The sequence below is a fragment of the Poeciliopsis prolifica genome, unplaced genomic scaffold (assembly GCF_027474105.1).
Source record: "Poeciliopsis prolifica strain line A6 unplaced genomic scaffold, Auburn_PproV2 SCAFFOLD013, whole genome shotgun sequence".
NCBI classification, from domain to species: Eukaryota; Metazoa; Chordata; class Actinopteri; order Cyprinodontiformes; family Poeciliidae; genus Poeciliopsis; species Poeciliopsis prolifica.
In genome coordinates, this window is record NW_026562388.1 from 6,382,666 (window position 1) to 6,405,680 (window position 23,015).

The window sequence follows — 23,015 nt, forward strand, 5'->3', positions numbered from 1 at the left end:
CATTTCCTACATAGTTTTTTTTGTTTGTTTTTATTTTGGCTTCTTTGATTAATAAATATTAACAGTGTGACATTATTATATTTTATTTTATTTTGTTAACTTCTTCCTCTTGAAAAAAAAGCAAGAATAAATTCAGAAACCAGATCAGAAAGTTCCACATTATGACCTTAAGATTCTGAGCTTTTGATTCAAAAGCGATGTCAGACTTCACGGTGTGGCAAAAGGCAACCTTACCTATATTGTGGTGTATTGTGCCATATGGTTCCTCAGAAAATCCTCCAGGCCACACATTCACTCTCAGAGAGAAGGAGGAACACTCAGCCTACAAAAGGAGATAAAAGAAAATGGCGCTCAAAGTCCACGTCCCACACATCGCTTTTGCATGAACATGTCTGTGGGAAAGGTGTTAAAAATGAAAAGGTCAAGTGCCGTTCCTTAGCAGGTGAATACAAAATCAGCCTTCATGCATTAACAAATCACTTGATGTTTTACATATTTGACCTTTGTGACTGTTCATAATTCTTTCTTTCTGAAACAGTTAGAAAACTGAGCTATCTCCTCTACATCCGAAACAAAACAGGCGTGATTATACGTCTCCGCTGAGGGCAAATCTCACCGCTAAGCTACAAAACCCTTTAAAAATTCAGACAGCACAGCTATGATTTGGAGTGAATTATGTGCTTCTCAAACAAAAGCAGGGTGAAAGTAGAGAAAGAGGGGGATAATATTGCTGTAAGGAAAAATTATTGAAATTTTGCACAGCAGGGTGTTTATGCTGGGCTTTGGCTCCCAAGTGACATTCTAATCTCTGCAATGACTTGACGAGCGTTATTTGTCTCTTTGTTCTCTGATTTTTCGTGGCCAGTCATCCCTACAAGCTGTTTTCCTTTCTAAACACGCAGCAGGGGCGCTGCATTACGTGTTTGCATTGGGTGATTGTGTGGGAGTGAGAATGCGGGTGCAGACACATGCATGTCAGCGAGGACATCTGAGTCCTGCTTCATGTGTGAGGAACCGTTAATGACAAGGCTCACAAAGATCATGCACTTATGACATGTTTATCTACAGAAGCTAACAGAGGAAACATGTGGTTCTTTGGTTTTGTTCTCTGGCTGTAACAGTGATTATTTCCTTTTGGGGCTCATGAGATCTGGTTTCACTAAACCACATGATCCAGCCATTTCTATCGATGCTGATACCCGAACCAATCGCGTTCATAGACATCCAGACTCTCGCATTATTCTGCCCCTGGTGTCGCTTTCCAGTTCATTATTTTGGTGTTCACCCTCAATTTTGCCCTTGTGGTCCAGCACCGGATGTCTGCCTGATGGGTGAAAACCTTGCAAGAACGTCACCATACAGTTCTTTGACAACTGAATGGAGTCCTACTTTAGTTTCTGGCTTTAGTTTTACTGGACTTTACCTTCCACTTCTTATCAAATCAAACAAAAAGGCCAAAATTACCAAGTTATAACAATCGATTAATATATCAATCAATCCATAATTGAGGTATCCAAAAAAAAAAAACACAACAAAAACCCAATGGATTAACAATTAAAAATCTAACTATTTAAAAAATGTAAGAACAAAAAATCTAAGCATATTTAAATACTTCAAAAAATAAATTGAAAATGAGCAGATGATTTCATAGCTAAGTCAGAAACATAACTACGGTAAAAATAAATCCATAACCAAATGGAATAACAGAAAAATGAGCTAGTTAGTAAAGTGAAAAAAATAAAATGTACAGATTAATAAAATAATAGTGAATCAGAATTCACTGATGGATAGAAAAATAAACAAGCAAACAGATATTCATTTCACATAATATAACAGTACAAGCATTTTAATACATAAAAGCAAATATTTAATTCTGGAAAATTGTAATGAATTTATTAAGTTAAAATGTAATATATCAACAATATTATGAGAACAAATTTTATGTTGAAACATTTATATTGAATGTTGAAATATGAATATTTTCTTATTATTAAATGTCCTGCAGAGCCCATCTTAAAGAAACACTTTCATGACTGGAAAACAAACCTGGACTCTCTCTCAATCTACTCTTGTATAGAACAAAATTAAGTTTGAACATTAAAGTTAATTATTTTGACATAAACATCTATGATGAAACATTAGCATCTCGCAAGACTGGCAGTTACAGAATAAATACTGTAACTGCAGGTCTCAGTAGTAAAAAAAGTTATCTAAATGTAAATCTGCCACTTTATTTTTTTTGTACAACAGACTCAAAGATGCAGATCAGCAATCTGTTCAGTCATAGGATTTATTTAACAAATCAATATATTTTGTTTTCATTTTTATTACATGGGGAGATGCACCTTTCCCTAAAAATATGTTTAAATGTTATTCTAATTTAAATATATAAACTGCAATGATTGAGGAATGTGATGTGTTTAATGCTGATTATTTTAAATCCCCCGTTTTTGTGGAGTTGTCATTATCCTCTACAGATTAACAGTCACAGATTGCAAACAACACATTATCATTCCCTGTCTTCATTGAGATTCCATTTAAAGCTGCTGCTTTGCGCATTAACCTGCTGCGAAGCACATTCAGGCTTGCAAAATGAGTGTGGGAATTGAGACTTTCAAAGATGCCAGGAGAGCACAATTTTATTACAACACAACAAGACTATTAATCACATTCGCAATGCATTTAGAATCTGTTCACTCCTGTCGGGCACCATCATTTTGATTTTGCAGAGTTTAATTTACAGATATGAAACTGTTGTCCAGGCTGCAATTTTCAGCTTGTAAACATGAAAGGTTCAGAGGAATCAGAAGAGAATGATGGCCGTTGGCTAAGAATGTACAGCAATGTATCCTTAGTTTATCCTTTGCACAGATAAACTTTCACACAGGCTGTGTGTGAAAGCCTGTGTGGAAGATGGTTGAGCCACTTTAAAGTTGCAAAGGCAGCAAGCTGTTCCTATAACAAAAATGCTATTTTTCATTTTATATATCTGCATAAAATGAAAAATCTACAAGCTGTGTCAACTTGTAGATTTCTGTTTTAGAAATAGTTGTTTCTATTTACACTTCATGTAACTTCATAAATTACAAAATCATTAAGTTCATTTTAAAACGTAAAAGTTGTGTATTAGATTATTTTCAGACAATGATGCATGGTAAGCATTACTTCTAGTAAGCTTGATGAATTTAGTTTAAATTTTAATGAAAAGTTCTGTTTGTTTTTTGTGTATTCACTGTTTACAATAGGTTTCACTAATTAAGATGACTGATAATATTCTAATATATTGTGATTATAATACAGTAATGAAGTATCTAGAAGCTTGAGAGAACCACTAACTTTTCAGAACATAACATGAACATTTCAGGAAAACTTTAGGACCCATTGCAACTATGGTTACAAGTCAGCTTGATTTAGCAGAAATGAAATATTTATATTCTAGTTTTTCTGCAGACTCATTCGGTTGTTACACATGACAGTGTCAGTGTTTGAGGCAGACCAAAACATGAGTTTCAATGACAAAACCAGGTTTTTTCCTAGCCTCAAAAATATCTTCCAACTGCGCCTCCTGTGGAGAAGCGTAATCACATTTTCCACAAGGATGGTTGTAGTGCCTGGGAGAAAAGGTTTTATCGAATCCTCAGACGTCATTATGGCAGTCCGTGTAGTTTCCACTCCATATCTGTGACCACTCATCCAGCCAGTGCCATTTAAAGAGCATCAAAGCTGGGAACTTGTTATTACATAGAAAAGAGCTTGAGATAACATACACGGGGAGGAATTACAAGGCAGCTGAGGGACAACTCTGGAACTGTATTCAGACGCTATTCAGAAAAAAAATATTTAATACTCATGCTGAAACAAGAATTTGAATTTTTTTCTGGGTAGGGTTCTAATTAAGTTTCTTTTGTAAAAATTCTTCCTCCGTTGCAGTTTCACAAAACTGCATCAGAGGTTGCTCAAATCTTCGATGCAGTTTTGCAATGAACAAAGAGTTGCTTGGATGAAGTAATTTTGATGGATCATACAATTCTAAAACTACTAAAACAATATTTGCAGGCTTACTTAATGATTTGATTTATTTATTTATTTTAAAGAGTGGGACAGTTTAATCCCAGTCCAAAATCCCATTAAGACTTTTGGACTCTCCATCCACTGTGTCTGTGGTTGAAGTATTTTGAAGCTGGAATAGGTGAAAATATTTGTCTCTGGATGTTCAAATCTGAAGGAGAAAAGTCGTGACAAGACTAACAGCTATCAAGAGGTAGTTACATAGCACGACTCATACATACATTTGTTGTATGCAAATATCGATACAACAATTTGAACAATATCTGTTCACTTCCTTCGACTTTACAGTCTCATACTGCTTTGTTGAAACAAGCTGTTTCAACATAAAATATCAGTAAAATACATTGACTGTTGTGGTTTTTATGGATGAAAGCATAAGTACCTCTGAAAGGCACTGAGTCTTCTGACCTCAAAAGCACATAACTGGTTTACTGTTTGTCCCATAGCTGTTATTATTCCTCAACTGCAGCTCCCTCTCGGAAAATAAAATAAAAAAAATAAACTGGCTTTTTTCTTGTCTGAATGGCAGAAGAAACTATGTCACTCCTGACGCCTCGGCTTGGACGAGTATGAGTGTTAACTTCAGCTTGGATGGCACAGACGTGCGGGCCATCTGGAGTCCTTTCTCCCATGCGAGGTTGGTGGACATGTGGGCTCAAATGGACCCAAGCTAAGTTTAAAACATGTCCCTTGGGAATTTTGGCTGGTTGTCATGAGCACAGAGCAGCTCTTTACCCTGGGGGTAATGTTACACAGGTAGCACTCAGACACTGTGAGCTAAGGGTAATATATAATATAAATGTCTAAATGTGAAATGAAATGTACTGTAAAATTGAAAACGATGACTGAGAATTTTCAAGGTGAAAAGCTTTCCCGAGGCCTTTGCGCCAAGAGCTGGCGTCTGTACAACAGTTTCTCAGAAAATCATCATGAGGGACTTTGTTTTGCCTGCCTCTGTTGACCTTCATAATTTGCTACCTCAAATGTACCTTGATACAGAGCTTTATAAAATAGTGATGGAGATGAGAGCAGATGACTAACCATGGCGGTCCTGCAAAACAATCTAATTAGATTGACATAGTTCAGCTGCTTGTCAATATATTTGGTAAGACTGGCCTGAATAGGAGGTCAGTGCCAAAAATCAGTGTAAAAAAATCTTAGGTGCTGAACATCAGAAGGAGGCTCCACAGATAAAACAATTCAGGCTCATAGATGTGGAAAGTGTCAAACTGAAATGAGATATTAAAAGGCAAAGAATGCAACGACACAATGTTGGCACTGTGCTTATGCAACACAAGAACTGACTATAAGCTAAAACTACATCAACTACCAACTGTAAGTTTGAACTTATATTTCCAAAAGTAGAGCAGTTTGTTCTTGAACTATGAAAGTTTAATAACTTTGAAAAGAAATATGCCCTGATTATAAAATATTTATCTACCCCTTCTAACAGCCAGATGAAAAAAAAGGTAGGCATTTATAGGCTTTATGATGGTTTTATCATTTTTCACTTAGGTTAGTGTATAGGTCTGTTGGTACAGAGTTATATCCAGATAAGTGATCAGGTAAGGGTTTCTCATAGTTTGAGTTCCACATCCGAGTAAGAATACAAGCAAATTAATACTTTAAGTTTTCTACAGTTTGAAGTGTCCAAATACTAGCCTAAGAACATTTTACATGCATTTATGTTCTCTAAACTTTTAGTTGACACTTTTTATAAGAAGTTGTAGTCTAATTTCAATCTATGCCCCGAGTAAGTCTTTTCCTGCCTCTAACAGGTGTTATTTCACACAATCTTCCTCTTAAAGTCCTTCCTGTCTGTCCCGATGAGCTTCCTCACAACATTACTTTGCCATCCCATGTTTCACTGGGCAGGTGATGTGTTTAGTGTGATTTGCTGTTTTAGTTTTTCTACCACAGTTGCTGAGTGCTTTCTTTCAGCAACTTTCCTCTTGCCTCAGTTTCCAAAGGAACAAATTTATGGAGAGGATGAACAATAGTTGTTCTGTCAGCAGGTTCTCCTCCTCTGCATTTCATCTCAGCTTTTCCAGAGCTATCATGCTTTTCCGATTATTTTCTTTTGGTCAAAACTGTCAGTTTAGGTGAATAGCCTTATTTTGGAAGCTGGTGTCCAAAGCTTAGGCTATTGTTTACAATTTATCGTTGCTGTAAACTTCTTCTCTACTTTATTCCTGACCCATCTGTTGTGTTCATGAATATAAACTGCACTTACTGGGCAGTTCACAATTGCGCCACACATGACTGCAATAATCTTTAAAACACATAACTGGTTGCACGTTTTCGATTTGTTGTAGCTATTGTCTGATCCAGCCAGAGAGAGAGAAAAAAAAACCACATAGAAGCTCAGTCTTTTGATCTTGTCAATATATCGAGACGATACACATTTAATGTCTGGCAATCTCAAAAACTGCATAAATAAAACTCAACCTGAGACAATTTTATGCACTGAAATGCATTAGAAGGTAAGCAGATTTAATTCAAAAAGTGAAGACCAAATGTTATGAAGATGAGAAACACACACAGATTGTTTTTCTTGTTTTAGTTCATTATGGCTTCCAGCTAATGAAAACCTAAACAATTGTTTTTGGCACTGAAGTAGAACAATTTAACAACTAAATTAAAGAACATGCTGGCCAATTCAAAACTAAACCCATATACTGTACTGTGTGTGCTTGCAATGATTGGGCAGGCTTTTTTCCAAATGAACTACTGCACCTGTATGGAATGGTTCTTGAAGCACAGACTCTATTGTTCACACACAATGTTTCCAACCCAAACTGTTCAGGAGGGTAACCTTCACAATCTTTTCAAAGCTGATAATAGACTGGAGATTTTTTTGAATTTTAATGTCTAGGACTCAGAGTCTTTTGGGGTTTTTAACAGTATTCTAATTCTAATTTCTTAATCCTTCATGCCTGATTTCAACCCAGAGAAAACCTATAAGCAAATCTGGTCAGGTAGCACACGGTGTCCTTCCAAACATATGATTTATGATGAAGGCATTTACATTTTATTAACAATGTGTCAGCATAATGTAATAGAGAATAATGAGCCCAGTAATAAATTCAATACACATCTTGTAGATAGAAAAAGTAAACTGTAGGACTAAACTTTAATTCTGAGTGTTTTAAAGACTATAGATCCTCTTCATAAAGCATTAAAATCCTTCCAAATAGTTGTTTGGGGAGTTTGTGGGGTTTTTAGGTTATTTTAAGACATTTCCCTGCTGTGAGAGCAGCAGTTTGCTAAATAAACACAACTTTGCTTCTGTGTCAAACAAACTTAAAAGTTGTCCGGAATGAGCCTTTCTATGCAGTGATTGGGTATGCAGGAATAGTGGAATACCTTGAGGCTTGTAGCAGTGTGATAATATTTGCTAAGCGGGAATCAAGGGAAAGAATAAAAATCTGTGATTTTTCCTCCCCTTGTCAATGTCCCACAGTTGTAAAAACCTGCCCTTGAACAAGCACAGAGGGCCATCTGTGACGGACAGGCCTTGAAAGGCGATTTCCTGCTATCACGTTTACTCGTCTCAGCAGGGCCTGTTGCATTACACCCACGCATGGCTCATGCAAACATAAGAAAAAATGGGTCTGTTTCTGATCTAAAGGGCAGGCTACCAACAAAACAATGTACAAATGCAGTGGGTAGCAGGGAATTGCCAAAGGTCAGGAATAAATTAGGATCTCCACAGAGAGCAGAAGTCAAAGTCAATAAGAATAAAAGTACTACTGTTTATGTTTTGTATAAGATCCACTTTCACTCACTGTGAAAAATGGAGAACACAAGGGCCATGAAAATGACAGGAAAGAAAAAATGACATTTGGATGACCTGAAAGACTAAAGTTGCTTCAGAACTCAAACTTTTCTCAAACTATCCTTTCCTGAATGAATGTATTCAACAAACATAAACAACAAAAATACACTGATTTTGATTAGATCTTCAACGAAATGCAGCCAATTTATGAAGGAACCTGCACCATGCTTTAACAACACACTGTACTTCAAAAACCTTGGTGCAGAAGTCATCAGAGGATGGGGCAGATTGGTTTTATTAGGAGTCTGCCGGGTGAAGTGATATTTTCTCATGTACAAGTTCCTTTTTTTATGAAATATTTGGCCGTGTTGTAGTACTCGAGACAGCTTGAGTCCATTTTTTCATGGTCTCGGTCTCGAGCGCTGAGGACTGGACCAGTCAAGGCTGCAACTGTGAAAAAATCACTAAACTTACAGCATACAGTTCAGTTTATTTGTTAACATGTTTTTCACTGGATGGAAAACGCACCGATTAAAATCCAAGCAATAACCTGATTTACCAATTATGTGTTTCTGTTACTAACCCCACCTTTCACTCCAGTGGTTTTCTTTGAGTGGCAGAAGAAGTCTGTCTAATCATCAGTAGCCTAATAGAATCAAAAGAAATCCGATGGCGACAGCTAATTCAGCAGCGCTTCAACTACGTCTATTTTCCTCACATAGAAAAGAAGCTCGAAGAAAGGTAAGTTCCGTTAATATAATGTTAACAAAGCTAGCTGTACAGAGACACATAAGCATTTGTGATAGGATTTTTACGGCTTTAAAAGTGGGTTCTGCTGCAGAACCCACTTTTAGGTTCCAGAACCAAACGCTGATTCTGATTCATTTGGTCCCGTAATGCTTGATTGCAGATTTTTATAAAATATAAATAGTAAAGAATGTCCCCAGTTCACAATTTGACATGGCTATACTCTTTCTTAAAACGGAATAAAATCTATTATTACACCAGTTTGCAGTTTACATCAGTCTTTAATCAGGTAAATTAGTGAATAATATCTTTCAGTTGTACATTTCTGTTAATCTAAGTATTCTATTTTAATAACTGCACATTGTGTTTTTGTACTTTAAATGTACTCTTACTGTAAATCCTCTTATGCATTTTTTATAGTTTTACTTTAGTGTGACAATTTGTGCTTGACTTTCCGGTCAGTTTGCTGCTGGCTCCCCTGAATCTCCCCACTAAGGAAAAGTACAAGTTATTTTTATTTATATTTTTGTGTTAAATATGCAAAAAGAAGCATGCTGAGGCAGCAACTTTGAGTCTCACATCAAGTCTGAATCTGGTTGCTTTCTAAGTTTTGTCCTTTGCTGAATACCGAGAAAACCAAGTACGTTGTTTTTCTAAACAACTGGAGGTTATTTTGCATTTTAATGTTTTAGTGAGGGACAAGGACCTCAATATTGAGTTTGAATTTAAATATCTTTTATCCAAAATGCCCAGGGTGTTAAGTTTGATCCTGAAAAATTCAAACAGACAAGACCTGATTTAGAGTCTGACTTTAAAAAATGAAGGTAATTCTTCTTTTTTTTGTTTTTCAGTGAAGTATGTGATGATTTATTCTTACGTTTGAGCTTTCTTTGTGTACCTAAAAGTGTTTTCCTTTTATAAAAGAGCCTGAAATGTGCTGCCAATGGCAACTCTTGTTCTGATGGAAAAGCTGTGGGCCTTATTTTCAGGACATTCCTCTCAAGAGACCGCAGTTGCTGGGTTACAGAAACACATCTCCAGTGACAGCCAGGATCAGTTTCTTGACATTGTCTTGGTTCCTTCTATGGATTTGATTATTCTCTGAAGGGAAAAGTGACACTGACAAGCATAGACATGTCCTATAAGATGAACCATGGAGTGCAAAACAAACCATAGGCTGTGTAGATATGATATGTAGGAAAATGTGATGCCAGCTGAGAGACAAAATGGACGTTGTAGCCACAAAATGGATGTAGCTTAATTTCCACTTCTTATCTCCACTACTTGTGACAAAAGTTCACAAACTATCACACTACCCATGTTCATTTCCTATTTTAAAGATGGTGAATACTGTTTGTAGTGTGCTTGTTGTGGGAGGACTAGCCAGCAGCACATCTTTGACAGAAATTAGTTCATCAAAAATGTTCATGTAGACTTTGAAATTCACACAGGCGAGCATATTTCTCTAGAAGCTGCACAAAGGATCATCAAAATATTATATTGTCTTCTCAGGAAAAAGCGAAAAGACATGTTTATTTTTGACAGCGGTCTTAAATTTACAGGTTATTTCTTTATTAGGAAGTAAGCATTTTCAAAGAGGTAATTAGGTTTTCCACAACAATGTCTGATTTTTTTTACAAATATTGGTGCATCTTTATACAAAGTACCCTCCATGACACATGAAGCCCATAAAGGAAACTATTGAATCATTCCCAGCTGTTATCACCTTCTCTGCCTGTGATTCTCCAGTTTTAATACCTTGTCAGACATATTAAACTCCTCTGTGGTACAGCATTTCACGCCCATTCCCCTCCCTGCCTTGGATTAAAAAGAAAAAAAAAAATCCCCTCTGAAAGCCATTTATAAATAGAACATGGTATCACTCTGAACATATTTTTGGATAAGGAGCTAAAGTTGCTAAACTTTCAGATTTTTTTTTTTTTTGCCTTCTACTGCTGCTGTCACCAGAGTTTTAGCTTCGTTTGTCAGATGGCGTCATGCAGCTGTATAGCCAGCATATTCGGATTTGGGTCGACCACCGAGAAAATGCAGCTCCAGATTTGTCTCAGTTGTTTCTATGACTCACAATAACAGGTTTTTTAATAGAGAAATCCAGAGAGCTCAACTTCAAAGGGGGGTTAATTTAGATCCTCTCAGCATTTGCCGCTCTGCCACAACCTTTACATGAGAGGAAGAGAGGATTTTTACGGCTTTAATTTGTTTTTCTGCACTTAAACTTCAGAGAGAGTTTGGTTTTACAGCATTAAAACAAAACAAAAAAAGGAATAACAAGAAAAAAAAGACAAATAGTGTTCCCTGAAAAGAGGCAAAAACCTGGAGAGTTAAATAACTGCGACCTGATTTCTCCTAATTTTTCTCTAGTTCTACAGCTGACAAGAAGATCAGCATCCTGACACACACTGTACTTGGGAATTTATGAGATTTCCCCACACTGCCAAAAATGAAAGGAGGGTACGGTGCATGGCATGTGGCAATAGATGAACTGTAAGGAGAGCCTTTGGGGTCTGCCTAATGAGGAGGATTAGGGAGCTGTGATGGGGCCGGTTGTCGGGCGGCCCCAACTTGGCCACTGGGAAACTGAAATAGGATGGAAGAAGTGGAAGCGCAAGTCAAATTTCAGGCTGGATTGTTTAATTGACAAGAGCAATCGAGGGATCGCAGGGTTATACTAACGTTATCATCTCCTTGATGACCTCCTGAGAGAAGATTGAGCGAGAAGGCAATTTAAAGTCCAGAAATGTCTTTTATTTCCCTGCAGAAATATTTTCTACCCTCAGGGGCATATTTACACTGTAAACTTAATTTGAACCTATTAGAACCTATTTTACCACTTTACTGTTCCTATAGTGACACAGAGCTACATATATTTTCAGAAGAAAGTGTCTGACCATTGCACTCCTGACAGGTTGTTAAAGAAAATTCTGCTATTGCAGAGTGAAAAAAGACATTTTTGACAGCCTGGATTTAACTAGTTAAGTCTCACCACAACATTTGAGAAGAAACGTGAGAAATCTCAAGTCAAGTCACCAAATACATTTTTGACTACTTTGCTGGGTGTGATCACCAGTTAGTGAGCAATTTTAGGCTAAAAGTTTACAGCATATTTTTATGACAAGCTTTTATGACAAGCTTTTTAGTATGTAATGCTTAATTTTCCTAGGGTATAGAACTGGGACGACACAGACGGCCATTTTGTTAACAACTCTTAAAAATAGTACTCATAAGAGAACATGACATTGAAGTAAAATTGATGTGTGTCGATATTTCTGATCTAGAAAATAGCTACAGAGATAGAAGACAATCTCTTTCCAAGCCTCAACCTAATTGTTTAAAGTTCTGCGATAAGACTGTACTGATTTCTCTTCGTCAAATTAAGTTGCCAACTAAATAATACTAGACTGTAAAGACCTGATCACAGAAGTAACAATTAAAAGTAGTGTGGCCTAAAGCAAATCTGTATGCCACCTTATCTCAAAAGAAACAGGAAAACAAAGGAAGATGAATTAAGAGACTCGAACTCCAGAGAGTTCATTTCCTAACAAAAGAAAACAAGTTGACATCGCCTGACAGAGATCCACTAGAACAAAGGAAAATTTATTGTAAGAAATTGAGCAAATTTCAGATCTACTGTCAGCCTCTCCACCTTGAAAACAAAAAATAATGTGTGAGCGAGATACAAAAGCACTATGTACTAGTAAGATTATGTGAAATTATTATGACATGGTTTAGATGTATAGAATAAAGTCTCCTTTATGGGTTAAAAATATAGACTTAAAAAATATAGTGATATTAGTGATATTTTCTGATGAAGGTTTGAATTTTTTTTGGGGGGGAGGGCTGTCACTAGAAGCAATAGACACCCAAATGTAAGCAAAAAAGGTTGAAAACAAAATATTCTGTGTAATGTCATACCACAAGCACTCATCTTTGAAAAACCACTAAAGTTTATCCATAGAGTTTGTATTTGCAGCAGCTGTTTATCGAAAGTACTGACATTTTGCAAATTTTTGCTTGTGATCAGTTCAAGCTAGTCATAAAATGAACCGAATATGTTCATACTTTATAAAAGCTTGTACCTATGAGGTTCTTCAGCTGAAAAGCTTTCATACAAATCACTGCTAATAGTACCCACAAAAGCAACCTAGCAATTAGTTAAGGGAAAAGCAATAAATGCTTGGAGATACTGCTAAGTTCAGCGATGTTCCTGCAGTGGCTTTGTTAATGTCATGCTCCTCATGCAAATCCTTTCCTATATAGTACACCTCTGCTGTAAATGTAACTCGCAAAGACTGAATTAGAGGGTCCAGCATAGTCACTCTACTTTAATAAGATGCTAATGGTATTTAATTGTATATATCAATCCAGTAAGTTTTATGTTTCCAAAACAAGTAATATTAATGCATCACACTGACTAAACATCAGTATGACATTTTTGTATTGACCCCGCAAGAATATCAAAGAATTCAGCAATTTTGAGAACATAAAACCCAATTTGCCTAGCAGATTACATCTTAGCTGCAGTTTATTTCATAGTGTGCTAAGAGTCTCCTTGCCACCACTTATCTAAAAGGCCTTATCTGTTTCCACCCTTTAGAAAGCAAAGGTGAGACAATCATGGATTAACTCAATGCCATGGGAGCTTTGCCCCTGGGATAATTAGGAAGAATGACTTCTGCAGGAATAGCACCAAGTGGCACGGACGTTGAATAAGAAAAAGAGAAAAAAATATTTTTATTTTCTAATTTATGCCCTTTGGAATTTGCTGAATGATTGATCTGCTAATAGATATTGTCCATTCATGTTTCCTGTATAACAGATAAGCTACATTTTTACTTGTTAAATATGACAAGAGTTTTATTTGAGATTTTCTACTGTATGTAATTTGTCATACAGTGGAGCTTTCATTGGATTGGACATGTTTAAATTGTTTGTTTCACACCACAGTTGTAAAAAAAAAAAGACCTTTAGATCGTATGAACATTCAAAAGACGGAAGTAGTCTCTTCCATCAGATAGGTTACTGAGGAATAGATTGGTATTTTGAGAGTTACATACTTCCATATACTAACAGCTCTATGCCAAAAGTCTAGTGTTGCCTATTGTTCTGCAACACAATATTTGTTTAGTAATAATAACTGCACTCACAAAATGCAGTTATTGCTTGAAAGCTCTTGGACTTAACAAATATTGTTGGTTTTAGAAAGCAAATCCAAAGCATTAGATATGTGGTGTGACTCAGTCCCCAGTTTGTGTCCCTAATGTTGTGTCAAAGTGTTTGCTTAGCAAAGTGGGTGTTTCTCACTATGATGCATGTCTATCCACAAAAACTGCATCTACAGACGTCTTTAACACAAAAATGTAGTGGAGAGACAATCTGTCAAACAGCCTCCAGTTTTAGCTGTCATGGATGATGATCTTAAAAAAAGGAAATAAAACAGTCTGAAAAATGTTTTCTGTCAGAGAAAATGATTCCAAGTGGAGAAAAAAAAATATGACAGCTAAGTGAGAGGCTGTGATGAATGGACATCATGCAGGAATGCGAGTTTTAACAGATTTTATGCTTTAGAAGAGAAAAATGTTCAGTGTGATGGATCTGCTATGATAATATATCAGGAAAACTTTCTGGATGACATGTTTACCCTTTACGTAGAAGGTACAGGTAATTTTCAAATGGAAAAATATTTTAATCAAGTAAAGTTATACCCATAAAAATGACATAAAAAGAGTCAAAGAGCTACATTTTTATAATAAAAATAAACAATTATAGATTTTAGTGAGATATTTAGGAATTTTTAACTTTTTTTACATTATTAGTTGAAACATCCTACAGCTTAAGACCAAATACATCACCTTACCAAACCGATACACATTTATCTAATTTCACAAGTTGGCATGCTACCACCATACATTTCTGCTGCACTTCTTTGCAAAATATCTCAAACACTATATGACTGGATTAAGAACTCCAGTGGAAACTATTGCCACAGAATTTCAAGAATTAATTTAAGTCTGAAGTTGTGACACAAGATCTTGGTACCTCTGAACCCCATATTGCTAATATCAATCCTTTTTAAAATGAACGCAAAAAAATTATTTTCAGGTTAGTATTTTCTTCTCTCTGATAGATTCTAGATTACAATTAGAGCCATGGGATTGTAGAAGTATAAAAAAAATACAGCATTTTTTTTTTTGCTCATTTCAGTAGATATGTTTTTGAGTTTTTTCCTGGCAACTTTGTCAAAAAGTCTAATGGGTCTTATTTGCCTTACGGTGTTGGTAGCTTATCTCTGGTACAAAAAAAGAAAAAAAAAAGAAAGTTTGATATTTTCCTTGTTGCGTGGTTGACCTTATTCAATTACAGGCCTGACTAGCTACATCTGGTTTAGGCAACCACAGTCTGAACCACAAGATGAACAGCTTCCAAGATCCGTGGGCTGCTAGAGGTAGATCCAACATAATCCTCACATCATCAACACTGCAGTATCCCCACACACCCACCCAGTGCAAAATGAAGGCTGCATAATAATCTAAAACCTAACATCTGTGCAAAACATCTCAGTCGTAGTAAATGAATACATGCATACTCACAAACACAGGCTTCTGCTGTTTGATCAGGTAAGATATCCAAACACATATTGATTCATTTGAGAAATATAGGGTCCAAGTCCACTTTGCATCTTCTTGGCTGTATTTGTCTCGTTTTGGTTTTTCAAGCCACCTTCAAAAACACAGAGAGAAGCACAACAGTTGGTTTGAAGCTTCAGTAATTTATCTTACAAAGTATTAAAACAGCGACAGATGTTTTTTTTTTTTTTTTTTGTCATAAGATATGGCATTTGGTATTATTAGAGTTAGGACATCAAATATTAAAAGTGCACTTTAGAGTCCAAGATGAAACAGAACAGCACCTCTTTAGCTCACGTTGGTTTTTACAGCCCTCCATATCTTTGATTAAAGCCTCCAGACTTAAAGGTCTGTTTAAGGAAAATACAGAAAGGTCAAACAGTGGATGATTCACATCCATATCAAAGGAGTCCATCCTGACAACATATGATCACTTTATAAAAATGAGGAAATCATGAGTTGTGCAGCAATATAAAAAAAAAACAACAACAAAGCATTAACACATCCCCTCATTAAAATGCTGTGACCATGTCAGAGCACATGTCCTCCCAGAAACCCTCTCCCGCTTTTCATCCTAATGAGTGAAGATGAAAGCGTGCCGAGATTGAAACAGACAGGACAGGGTTTTAGCAATATTTATTTGGGAGAAGACTGAATGTTCTGGCTTCAGGTTGAGCTGTCCAAGGTGAGTAAACAAAAGTGTTCCCATTGTCCCTTTGCAATTAGTGCCATCTTTGTTGAATAATACACACATTTTTAAAAGGCAGATTATTCTTAAGATCCTCCATCTGCCAGACATCTAGACAGGATACAAGTGCAAAAATACTGAAATGCTGATTTAATCTAAATCACGTCTAAAAACTTACTATTAACCAGAGTACCAGTTAATATCTTTTATATATATATTTGACAATGTTTATTCTAACAATGGTATTTGATGTAATGTTGCTTGTGTTTATTATGTTTTTTTTTTTGCCATCTAAACCCCAGTAAAATGCACTATACAAATCAACTTGACTTGACTCTTTGGTAGAACTGACTCATGAATGCCAGTGCATCCAAAATTTCCTTAATCGTGTCCTTCATATCAAGTTTATATAAGGGAGTGGGAACTTGCGCTCCGCACCTGTCAGAGTTCTGGATGATATAGATGTATTGCTGTAACTGAGAAGTATGAATAGATATGGAGGTAGAAAAAATGCACATTTTACTTTACAGTATGTGACAAAGTGATTCAGTTTCTGTTCACCGCTTGTCCCTTACTCTTATTTCTGATTCACTTACTTCCTTATAGTTGGTCATAATGCTTAAATTTAAACATTAATTTGAAACTTTGCTTCACTTACTATCCAGGATTTGCTTGTGCAAGCATTATGTTGCAGTTTCTATCTATTTACATGTTTAGGATAAAGCTACTACTTCTTCCTTACCAGTTGAACTGGTTTATTTTGTTTCAAAGTATATTCATGGTATTTGTTTTCCATTTTACTAACCTTGTCGATATGCAGTGTGGCCGGCGTCAAAAGTCACAAATAAAAGTCAGAAGAATCCCGTACCGGTGGCTGATGCTGATGCTGTTTTTTTTTTTTTTGTTCACCTTGCTGATCCTTGACCACACTATTTTACACAATATTAAAATCCTTGGCTCCCAAAATTATGTTGTAATCTCAGACAAAAGTGTCATTAATCATATAGGACTTGAGTACTTGAGTAAACACAAAGGCTCCTACTCCGAGGAAATACCTCCTACCTGTGGGAATAAATAAACACTGTCGCTCAAGAGCTAAAGTATCAGATTTTTAGATGTAAAAGGACTTCTTTGTATCATGTGATTTCTGACTCTCACAGTGACAGCTACAGAATATCCTCCCACAAATCCAATTGACAAGCTCCCTCTGCAGTAAGGGGTTTTACAAAGCTCCAGAGATTTCCTGACTCCCTCGGTTGTAGTGGTTATTTGTTGCCAGGAACACCTCTGCTTTCATTCAAGCAACACAATATGGAAAATGAGATTCTGAAGCCTGGAGGTAGTGCTCTTCATTTTTACACAAACCCACCTACAGCAGCCCAAGCGCCCACCATATCTTGTGGGCTTTCTTTTCTTTTCAGGAGCAAACAGGCATGAAGTTGTGAAAATCCAACCAGAATTGAGGCAGTTAGGGTTTCATTGTGTATAATTGATATACTGTAATTGGTTCATATGTCGCATAAGTCACCAGCAATTGTCAGTTTGATTCATAATTGATAAATTGGAACCAGGGAGGATTTTTTTTTTTTCTTTTCAACACCAGACAACTTTTTAAGCACTTTGAAAACAACAAGTGCGAAACAATGTAACAGTGCAGATACCAGAGAACATGCAAACACAAAATAGCAGATTAGAAGATGAAACCAATAAAACAAGCAGGACAGACAGTAAAACTAAACAAACAAAAAAAATAAAAATCAGAAAATAGTGAATCAAAATACAGACTAAAAATATCTATGAGAAATGTTGCAATATAGTAGGCGTCATCTTTGAGTACCACTTGCACTTGGAAAGTATTTTTCTTTTCAATCACTATCTTTTGGGTCTATTTTCACAATTGAATTAGCACAACATTCATCATTGAGTGTAAAATAAAACTGAGACATAGCAGGTTTGAAGACACGGCAAAAATGGAGCCTTGTAGAGAAGAGGTAAAGATGCAATTATTGAAAGTGACGCCAAAATTGTCACAGAGTTGTACCAAAATAGAGGGAAACTTGTGATCCCCACCCATTATTCTGGTCATTAAGTAGTGAACTCTGCCGAAATCTGTTGGGCTTAATAGCAGAGTTTGTTCACTGTCATCACAGTCTGTTGCTAAAAGAATATAATTAAAAAATCTCAACAAGCTGTTTTTGTCCAGTGGTGAATTTTAAATTCATACTGCAGCACTTACAAGATTGTTTGTTCAGTTGGGAGGGAATTTACTAGGTTGTACCTCTCCCATCTTAGCACATGAAACAGATGAAATGTGTAACAAATAAATCTGAACTAGGGTTACAAATTACTAAAAACAATTCAATATTCAAGGAGAAGTTGGACGATGGATGGATGCTTGTTTTAAAGTATTCATTTCATAATATTAAAGTCATTTTAATTCAATTCTTACTTTAGTTTATGTCATGCTTTGTCGTGCTTTGTTCAGCAGTTTGGGTTCATGTTGTTTGCAAAGTGGGCTATAAATAAGGCTGAGAACATGTCCTCTTAAATGCATGCAAGCGCACACAGAAGGACCCCATCAGGCTGGCGGCTTTGAATCTTCTACTTTCCAGCTGCAGTCAAAACCGATAAATATATGTTTGTGTCATCAATCCTGGTGGGCTCTGGAGTAGGAATGTATTGTGCAGGCTATAAATCATTCTTCCTGCATTTACTTGTCATGTCAGCATGACAACTCGGAAGTCCAAAGAGAGCCTACAGGACTATGTAAGGTTTAAATAAAGGTGGCTGTGAATACATAAAAAGTAAGGTCACATATGTTAAAAGGCTAATAATCCAAACATTCAGTCTATGACATGTATGACAGAAATGTCTTTTTTTCTGTGAACATTCTGTGAAATAAACTAAGAAGGTCATAGAAGGTTGAACGTCAGCCAGAACATCTATTAAAGCTTTAGCTTTTGGTGAAATATCTTGGGGAACGTTGGATGGAGAAACTCATCAGGGGGACATGAATGTTTTAACAGAATCGTCTTTACAACATTTTAAAGTTTTTGACCAATAAGTAGCACTAAATAAAAACGTTTTGTGGGTTCCAAGTGTGCTTCATCACCCCATTGTTGTGTGGGGTGATGTTGCTTCTAATGTGATGTTTGTGAAATACTTTCCGACCAAACAAGATTAAGAGGAACAAGGTCAATGGACTACTTCTGTTCATGACCAGCGTCGGGATGTTATAGTAGTTATAATCAACACTCTTACAGTCTTACAAACTGGGTTCAAAATATGAATTAGGTTAAGTTGCCTTTTTTTCAACAGCAGGCAAAAAGTTATCCACAGATATGTTGTATTTAGCTTCGCTCATCTCTCAGTCAACTCACAAGCTTCCCTGCCACTGCGGGAGAGACGCATCCCTGCAGAATAATGCTGCCATTCCTCTTTATTGCCTTAACTATGGCTTGCTCATGCTGATGTGCTGTGTTAATATTCTGAGACACATAGAAGGTTGAACGTCAGCCAGAACATTTATTAAAGACTAAAACCGGGAGCTGACTCCACACGAGAGACGCAAAAATAACTAAAAGATGTGTCTCCCATTCTGCTTTCAGAAATTCTAGGAACCACCAGCAAACCTGGCAAAGCAAAGAGTTCTGCTAGAAACATGTGGAACAATCAGTTCTATGATGTGTGATGAAGCTTGGTTATTGAGGGATTTATTTGCGAGCAGGAGTGCTCTAGTTTCTATCCTGGATTTAACAAGGAGCCAACGAAAGGAAGCTAATATATGGGAAATATGATGTCTCCTTTTTGTTTTCATCACAACTCTTGATGTAGCGTTTTAGATCAGCTGAAGGGTGGGTTGTCAAAGAATTCATGAAATATTTAAGTATCGCTTTAAAACAACCACAGCAATACATCTTTACAGAGCCACTCGATACCAACAGTGGACTCCTCTTAAATTAAGCTACAGCTTGTGTTTCACTTGTTTGAAACAAGATGTCTACCACTGACTCCAATGGCCTTTTAACATTGAAGATACATTTCAACAATCCAGTAGTAGAGAAGGCATTACAGAATCCTTGAAATTTGTGACTTTGTCAACTCTTTAAAGTTTATTCACAAAGGCTACACGTGTTACTCCATACCTGTCCAAATTTGGCTTATCAAAGACCTGCAGGAATGGTCTGTAAGTCACATCCAATATTTGTCTGCAAATACCCATCACAGAAAAATGACAGGTAGCTGGATATCCTGCGACATCTTCTATCTGCAGGGATTTGCATACGTGTCAACTGAGCTGCAAACGAGGCGCCTGAAAGATTTGGGGTCAGATTAAACACTTTGTACATCCTGCTGTTGTTTTGATCTCTGCAAAGGACTCGGCTTCATGAATGCTAATGAAAGGTGGCGATGTTCATAAAAATCACTTTACTGACTAGTCAATGTCATACAAGAAGGTGTTATATCAGTTGTGATGTCCTCCAAAGTTATTCTTAAAAGTTCATCCACAGATCGTTGAGCAACACGTTGAAGGGGGTAAAAAAAATGCTGATTCGTTCAGATTTGGTTTCCCTCTGATATACACATGGTTCTGAGTCAAACCTAAACTTTCTCTTCTGTGATTTGATCAAGCAAGTCACTTTCTCGCGCAACCTAAACAACTTTTTTTTCAAAAGTCCACTTCCTCCATTTTAAATACACAGCACTTATTTTATGTACACATGATTTGTCACAGCAGCCGTTAACTTGCTCTCACAGCTTTTCAAACCTCCTCTGCACTGAACCTGCTGTGTTCTTACAACATCGTAGGCTGCTGTGTTTAATTCTGCTGCTCATGGCATGTGAGTCAACTAAATGAGCTTTTGCTCCATAATTCATATGTGTTAAAGCAAAAAAAAAAAAAAAAGAAAAGAAAAATTATGTTGAATTGAATTAACGTTATCTCAGCTGAAACCTGCTGCTGTTTGATGTTCGTCTTGATGCACAAGTCTCATTACATAAGTAGAGTTGTTTGAAGAATTGAGGACTTCTCTGCAAAGCAGTTTGTGTGTAGGATAGCCATCAACGTTCCGTTACTAAATATTACATGAACTATATGAGGAATAGATTAACCTTCAGCATACAAGATTAATGTTATCCAAAGGGTGACACATGGATAAGCAGAATATTATAACGTGAATTTGTGCTGAAACATAAAGCCAAACACAGACCAAGTTTTTAAACTCACAAAACTAAATGTTTTCAATTCCTCAGCAAAAATTGCTGGCCTGTTTTTCCAAAATGGAGAATCTAAAAAAGTTAGCAGAGTGAAACCTTTGCAAAGATGGTGTAGCATATTGTAGAGAGGAATATTCAGACTCTTGACCTACAACAATAATTAATGAATCAAAGAGCCCCCAGGGCAAAATCTTGGGATACACAGGACCTTAAAGGGCCAGTATTATGTATATTGCAGACCCATAGTGCCATTTTATTGGAAAATCAATGACTATGTTATCTTCAATTGTTATAAAAATGGGGCGTATACTATAAAATACAACTTACGAGAATTTTGACTTTGCAATATGATGCCCTGAAATTGGCAAATGTCTCTTTAAGAAACTCTTGGTCTTTCCAATAGTCCGCCTTTAGAATGTCATTGCTATTGTGCCTTTTCATTATGCTGTTGCACAGTTAAGATTGAACATTTCAGTGATAAGCATCAATGTCGACATTGCTCTGTTAGGGATGGGATTACAGAAGAAAGCCTGTTTTTCTCTATAAGCAATATAACTGCTAAGATTTGCAAAGCTGCATCTGAATGAGTCACAAGACTTCTGGGACAATGTCTGTTGGACAGATGCAACCAAAATGTAGACTTTTGGCCATAGCCAACAGCACAGTGTTAGGCAAAATTCCAAATACATCATATTGGCACAAATACCATTCCAACTGTTCAGCATGGCAGTGATTGGGTGATGATCTGGGCTTGTTATGCACCTTCTTTTCAAAAAATCAATGATGAACTCCAATTATTAATGTAAAAATAGGTCCCTCTATTATAAGAAGTAAGATTGTTCCTCTTGCTGTTACTCCAGCATGATGGTAAAAAGAGGAGTGTATTTTTAAGCTCTGCTTTCTTCCAAATCAACTTTGACGGGAAGCATGCCCCCATACATTATATGTCTGTAATTTCTAAGTAATTTCTTCAACTTATGTTCGCATTTATGAACTGTTCCCAAATAAGCCAAACAGATGTTTACCTTGTGAGTGTGAGTTGGGGACATTTACAGGGAACAAGATCTATGTTTGACATCACAACAGATGTAGCATAGATTGTGTATTTATAGACTCATTGTTATGCAAAGAAGCTCCTTTTGGTACCATTTAAGTTATGTCCTTGAATGAAAAGTTTGAGTATGGTATTGTTTGTGTGTATATGTTAAATTCCTTAAATGATTTTACTCTTGCACAAATGATTTTAAAGGAATATTTAAAGGTTTTTATAAAGAGACCCATGTTCAATGTCAAATTACAACATAGGCAGATTCGATATGCAAGATGTAAGTTTAAGATGGATTACAACCAAAACAGATTTTTAAAACAAGCCTATTCTCATTTTATCCCCCAGTGGACAGGTGAGTTAAAATTGTTTGAACTTACTTTGTTAGAATGAATAATATCTGTGTGTGTGTATGTGTGTGTGTGTATTTCTCATTAAATAAAAAGCAGCAGAGCGGCAGTATTAAATGTAGGTGGTGTTACGGAGGTGAAGCTGCTCTCCTCGGCAGCGGGTCAGTCACAGACGACAAAGGCTGGCATTTTTAAAGGTCAGCTCACACAATGTGAATGCAAGGTAACTCTTCCTCCTCTCAACCTCTACTCATGGCACCACCACCGTTTTCCTTTCCTGCTGGCAGATAACTGGTAGGTCATGACCATGCTATTGCTAAGATGTTTTAAATGCTGAATTTTAGCTTGTCCTCACTTGCATACAACTAGAAGGTTTGAAGAGAAACGTGCATGTGTTCCTAATAGCAATAGGAAGCACGACTTTTACAAAAAACAACTTTAACACCCCACCTACAGTCATCAAGAATGGAGAATGTAT

The 23,015-nt window shown here is 36.5% G+C and overlaps 1 protein-coding gene across 1 annotated transcript in view; it reads right to left on the reverse strand.

Moving 5' to 3' along the window:
* LOC129365386 (leucine-rich repeat and fibronectin type-III domain-containing protein 2) overlaps window positions 1-23,015 on the reverse strand; it is a 120,501-nt gene that overhangs the window by 45,770 nt on the left and 51,716 nt on the right. The window contains exons 3-4 of the mRNA XM_055038558.1: window positions 15,202-15,331; window positions 235-322 (exon numbers count right to left, since the gene is read on the reverse strand). The gene's annotated coding sequence lies outside the window, so the exon portion shown is untranslated. The remainder of the gene's footprint in view (window positions 1-234; window positions 323-15,201; window positions 15,332-23,015) is intronic.